The 6000-nt window shown below is 43.4% G+C and overlaps 1 protein-coding gene across 1 annotated transcript in view; it reads right to left on the minus strand.

The window, feature by feature from the left end:
• cfap52 (cilia and flagella associated protein 52) overlaps nt 1-6000 on the minus strand; it is an 82299-nt gene that overhangs the window by 36215 nt on the left and 40084 nt on the right. The gene's annotated exons all lie outside the window — the stretch shown is intronic.

Genomic DNA, 6000 nt, shown 5'->3' on the forward strand with positions numbered 1-6000 from the left:
ACCATGGTAACCAAGCTTTGGAGTGGGGCCACCATTATCCCCAATCAGGAAGCAATTAAAGCACGAATTGGGGTCAAATGGATAACCTCTGACAGCATCTTTGCTTTTGCCTCTGACCCAAGATCCCGACCCCTAGGAAGCTGATATGAAGTACTCACCTTATTGCTACTGAATTCCCCAAGCAGTAGGCGTTAACTGACAGACTTGAAGGCCCAGAAACGTCATTGCTGACTGAGCTTCTGGAGACTTTCATCATGTGTTGAGTTCTATGAGTCACTGAGAAACTCATCCATGCTGGCCTGTCAGTTCTTAATAAGCTAATTGGTGGGTGATTGGACAGGTTTTTTTTCTGGCATTGTGGTGGTGTGTTAGTAACCACCTAATAATACACCTGCCCCCCTACTTTACACAGAATTTGGGAAATTTCCACCAAGATAGTGAAGATTCTGTAGAATATAGGGATTCCATGCAGAGGAATGAAAGATGTAATTTGCAATCATTGAGATACCATGTGGACCACAACTGCAGTTAATAGCTGTGATGTATCAATTGCAATGACAAAGGGATCAAGTCCCACCTGCTCCAGAGGTGAGTCACAAACGCATGTAAATGAGATGATTGAAAGTATCAATTGCAGTGTCAGTAATGGCAAGAGAAACAAAGTTCATAGAATGCTTATTCACAGCCATCTAGCAGGCACTCTGGTTTCTATAAAAACAGACTAAGTTCGACTGCATGTATGACATAGATAACAGCGTGAGTGAATCAATTTAAGGAATGTTGAAATCACAGAACCTAAATGACCAGCTTTTACTTTGGAGCTGATACAGCATGAGTACAGAATCAGATTCTTCTTTACAGAAAATCAAAAAGGTTTACAAGAAAAATAATTCTAGATGAATTGATTCGGCTGAGAATATGAGAAGGGAGGATCCAGGGACAGGTAGCAGTACCTTGAGATAGTAGGACAGATCATGTATTGCACCAGCAGAATGTGAGAGCTCCGAGACACCAAACTTTTAAGGGCAAACAGTATCTGTGGGATTCATTGAACTGAAGGCCAGGCTGCAGAAACTGCAACACATTAGGGAGAGTGAAGGTTCTGGACACTTCATACCAGGAGGCAGTAACTTCTCTAGTTTAGGGTCTTCTGATTTAGTTAGGGACAAAAGGATTTTGACTGCAAGTGAAGAAGATAAGGAATTGAGAAGATTCAAATGGAGAAAACTCAGCATGTCAGTTTGAGATGCTTATAACTTCTAAGGAAAAAAATTGGGACTGTAGGGTAGATTAACAAACTGACCAGAGGCAAAAGGTGTGGTGCTAGAAAAACACAGCCGGTCAGGCAGCATCGAGGAGCAGGACAGTTGACATTTCAAGTATAAGCTTTTCACCAGGATTGTGGGGGGCCCAAGGGAGCTAAGAGATAAATGGGACGGGAGGTGGGGCTGGGGGGGAAGGTAGCTGGGAATGCGATAGGTAGATGAAGATGGGGGGGCAATGGTGAGAGGTCAGAGTGGAGGGTGAGTGGATAGGTGGGAAGGAAGATGGACTGGGATTGGACAGTTCAAGAGGGTGGTGCTGAGTTGGAGGACTGAATCTGAGATAAGGTAGTGGAAGGGGAAATGAGGAAACTGGTGATATCCACATAGATCCCGTGTGGTTGGAGGGTCCCAAGGCAGAAGATGAGGCATTCTTTCTCCAGGCATCAGGTGGCTATAATTTGGCAGTAGAGGAGGCCCAGGATTTGAAAGTCCTTGGCGGAGTGAGAGGAAGAGTTGAAGTGTTCGGCCACAGGGTGGTGGAATTGTTTGGTGCGTGTGTCCCAGATGTTCTCTGAAACATTCTGCAAGTTGGCGTCCTGTCTCTGTGATGTAGAGGATACCACACTGAGAGCAATGGACATAGTAGATGACATGTGTGGAGGAGGAGGAAAATCTCTGCTGGATGCGGAAGGATTCTTTGGGAACTTGGATGAAGCTGGGGGGGAGGGTGGGTGTGATGGGGGTGGTATGGGTGCAGGTTTTCCCCTCTTGTAGTACCAAGAGAAGGTGCTGAGAGTGGGAGTGGAGGGTAGGACTTGTGGACCAATTTAGTCTCGGAGGGAATGGTCTCTGCAGAACACTGATAGGGGTGGGGAAGGAAATATATCTATAGTGTTTGTAGGTGGCGGATGGGGTGGAAGGTGAGGACCGGGGGATCCACACAGCCACCCAGAGAGTGTTGGCTGTGTGGAATGCTCTGCCCCAGAGGGCAGTGGAGGCCCAGTCTCTGGATTCATTTAAGAAAGAGTTGGATAGAGCTCTCAAAGATAGTGGAATCAAGGGTTATGGAGATAAGGAAGAGGATACTGATTAGGAATGATCAGCCATGGCGGTGCAGGCTCACCTATTGTCTCCTGCACCTATTGTCTATTGTCTATTGTCTACTGTTCTTGCTGCAGTTGGAGAGGTGGGGTTCAAGGGCAGAGGTGCGGCAAGTGGAGGGAATGTGCTGGAGGACATCATTGACCATGTGGGAGGGGCAATTGCTGTCCTTGAAGAAGGACTAGTGTGGTAGAGAGGGCTTCCAATTAAATTGCGGGACTGAGGGATCAAGTATGATAATATGTAACAAGTTAAGGAGAGAAAACTAATCAAGAGAACCAAGTAGTAAAAAGGGCAGGCAAAATTGGAACCTACAAATTTAGGAAGGTGCTAGCAGATAAGATCAGCGATTACAAAGATGGTAAAATGAAGATTACTGGCTCTGTAGTTGAATGCATATAGAACTTGTAACAAAATGGGTGAATTGACAGCTCAAACAGAAAGATATATGCGTGCTCTAATCATTAATACAGAGATAAAAGAAGTCAAAAGTTGAAACTGAATATTGAAAACTACGTGACATTTCAGAAGGACAGGGAGCTAGGAAAATGGGGAGGGATAGTTCTGTTAATTAAAGGTGATATATTAGTACATGATAAAAATTGGCCTTAATTGTAAGCATAAAGATTAGAATCTGTTTGTGGAGGGATATGAAATTGTAAAGGCAGCAAGTAACATGTGGAATAGATTACAGGGCCCTAGGAGCAAGAGAAAGGGCCTAAAGACAGTCACCGCCACTTACAATAATGAGAGGGAGGATGACCTGGAGACAGTAACCACACCTAAAAAAAAAATCAATATCGAGGAGGGCCCTTCGCTTCAGTAACAGTACAAGAGCAAGCCTGGAAAGAGACGCAGTGGTTTTGTTCGAGGTTCATCTTAAGCAATTCCATGATGCAGGTCTCTGTGCTATACAGGATGTTCCCAGTAATGCACACTGAGACAAGCATCAACTGCACCTGGAGGACCAAGAACTTGGTGAAATGTGCTCTTTGGTCTGCCAGAAATGTGCTGGTCTTCCACTGCAAAGAGTTGACCTTGATCAAATATTACAGACTGGCACATCTAAGATCCTGCACTGAATGTTGAGGAGCTTGGAGCAGCTGCCACCAAGGCATAGGAAAGACCACAGTCTTTCTGCCAAAATATAATGAGGGTCTGTTACAGTTCAGAATACAATAGTTGCCTTAGTGGGAAAATAAATAATTTCTTTTCGTGATTAGGAAATGCATCTGGATTGAAACAAGATGAATAATGTCAAAATTCCACTGTACTTTCTGCAATGTCTGTATGGACCTGTTTTGTATTTGTTATATTTACTTATAGATAATTTATAAATAAAGTATATTTCTGAAATGAAAAACAAGGAACATGAGGGAGAATGGGGAGAATAGTTTCATAAAGAGAGAGTGGAATCAGCAACTTCTCAAATAATGTGAGAAAGCAGGTCAGCAACTTCATCAAGAGAAGAGCAGACCTGCTTAAGAAGGACCACAATGCTGGGAGACAAAAACCAGCAGCAGAGAGCCCCCTTAACATTGTTTCATCAGTCAGAGTCACAAGGAAAGAGGTTAATGTTGCTGGGTATTTCTCCATGTCTCTTTTGATTAACTGAATGACTTAAATCAGGAGATATTATAACAGCTGAACAGTTAGGAAATTGGGCAGCATCTTACAGAATTCAGATGAGAAATCCACTGAGGCCTATATTGACATCTGGAGGAACTCATTGCATTTTTATACATTTGCCATGTGATGAACTGCCAATTAAGGGATATTCACTTGTTAAATGCCTTATTAACAACATATCGCACCTCAATAATTTTGAGCTTTCCATTTAACCAAACCTGCTAACAAACTAGATTTTGAGAATTCTTGACATGAAAATCAGAGTGAATACCTAGTGATTTCAACTCACCTCTGGCTTTGAGGAGCCTTCACATTGCTCAGTATCAAGGTATGATCCATGGCTCCAGTCACATGCACCCCTCATCCATGGACTTTGGGATCTGACATTTCCCAACCCCTCGCCACAATTATGACATCTTTCTAATCCAACTTCAGAATGCTTGGAAAGCACAGACTTGCATTGCAGGGTTTGCCAGCAACTAGCACTGAAAAGCTGCTGCAAGGGCACTTTCTTGCAAGAAAAGGCACTGAAAGATTGCATTATTGATGTGGGTCTCAGTACAGGATGCAGTCTCTTTTTGATGTAATGTCTTGTTCACTCACCCAGCACACCATAAGCAATTCTGTGCACATCCTGAGGCTGAAGCTGAATGAATGATGGGAATGCCTAATAGTCAGAGGGAAATTGAGAAACAAACTTGTAAGGAGATCTCAGCTATCTGTAAGAATAATTCTAAATTGGAGAAAGGCCAATTTTGATGGTATTAGGCAAGAACTTTCGAAAGCTGACTGGAGGCAGATGTTTGCAGGTAAAGGGGCGGCTGGAGAATGGGAAGCCTTCAGAAATGAGATAACAAGAATCCAGAGAAAGTATATTCCTGTCAGGGTGAAAGGGAAGGCTGATAGGTATAGGGAATGCTGGATGACTAAAGAAATTGAGGGTTTGGTTAAGAAAAAGAAGGAAGCATATGTCAGATATAGACAGGATAAATCGAGTGAATGCTTAGAAGAGTATAAAGGAAGTAGTAGTATACTTAAGAGGGAAATCAGGAGGGCAAAAAGGGGACATGAGATAGCTTTGGCAAATAGAGTTAAGGAGAATCCAAAGGGTTTTTACAAATATATTAAGGACAAAAGGGTAACTAGGGAGAGAATAGGGCTCCTCAAAAATCAGCAAGGCGGCCTTTGTGTGGAGCGACAAAAAATGGAGGAGTTACTAAATGAATATTTTGCATCAGTATTTACTGTGGAAAAGGATATGGAAGATATAGACTGTAGGGAAATAGATGGTAACATCTTCAAAATGTCCAGATTACAGTGCTAGATGTCTTGAAACAGTTAAAGGTGAATAAATCCCCAGGACCTGATCAGGTGTACCCGAGAACTCTGTGGGACGCTAGGAAAGTGATTGCTGGGCATCTTGCCGGAGGTGCCGGAAGACTGGAGGTTGGCTAACATGGTGCCACTGTTTAAGAAGGGCGGTAAAGACAAACCAGGGAACTATAGACTGGTGAGCCTGACCTCCGTGGTGGGCAAGTTGTTGGAGGGAATCCTGAGGGACAGAATGAGCATGTATTTGGAAAGGCAAGGACTGATTAGGGCTAGTCAACATGGCTTTGTGCATGGGAAATCATGTCTCACAAACTTGATTGAGTTTTTTTGAAGAAGTCACAAAGAAGATTGATGAGGGCAGAGCAGTAAATGTGATCTATATGGACTTCAGTAAGGCATTCGACAAGGTTCCCCATGGGAGACTGACTAGCAAGGTTAGATCTCATGGAATACAGGGAGAAATAACCATTTGGATACAGAACTGGCTCAAAGGTAGAAGACAGAGGGTGGTGGTGGTGGAGGGTTGTTTTTCAGACTGGAGGCCTGTAACCAGTGGAGTGCCACAAGGATCAGTGCTGGGTCCTCTACTTTTTGTCATTTACATAAATGATTTGGATGCGAACACAAGAGGTACAGTTAGTAAGTTTGCAGATGACACCAAAATTGGAGGTGT

Source organism: Chiloscyllium plagiosum, chromosome 24 (assembly GCF_004010195.1).
Source record: "Chiloscyllium plagiosum isolate BGI_BamShark_2017 chromosome 24, ASM401019v2, whole genome shotgun sequence".
NCBI classification, from domain to species: domain Eukaryota; kingdom Metazoa; phylum Chordata; class Chondrichthyes; order Orectolobiformes; family Hemiscylliidae; genus Chiloscyllium; species Chiloscyllium plagiosum.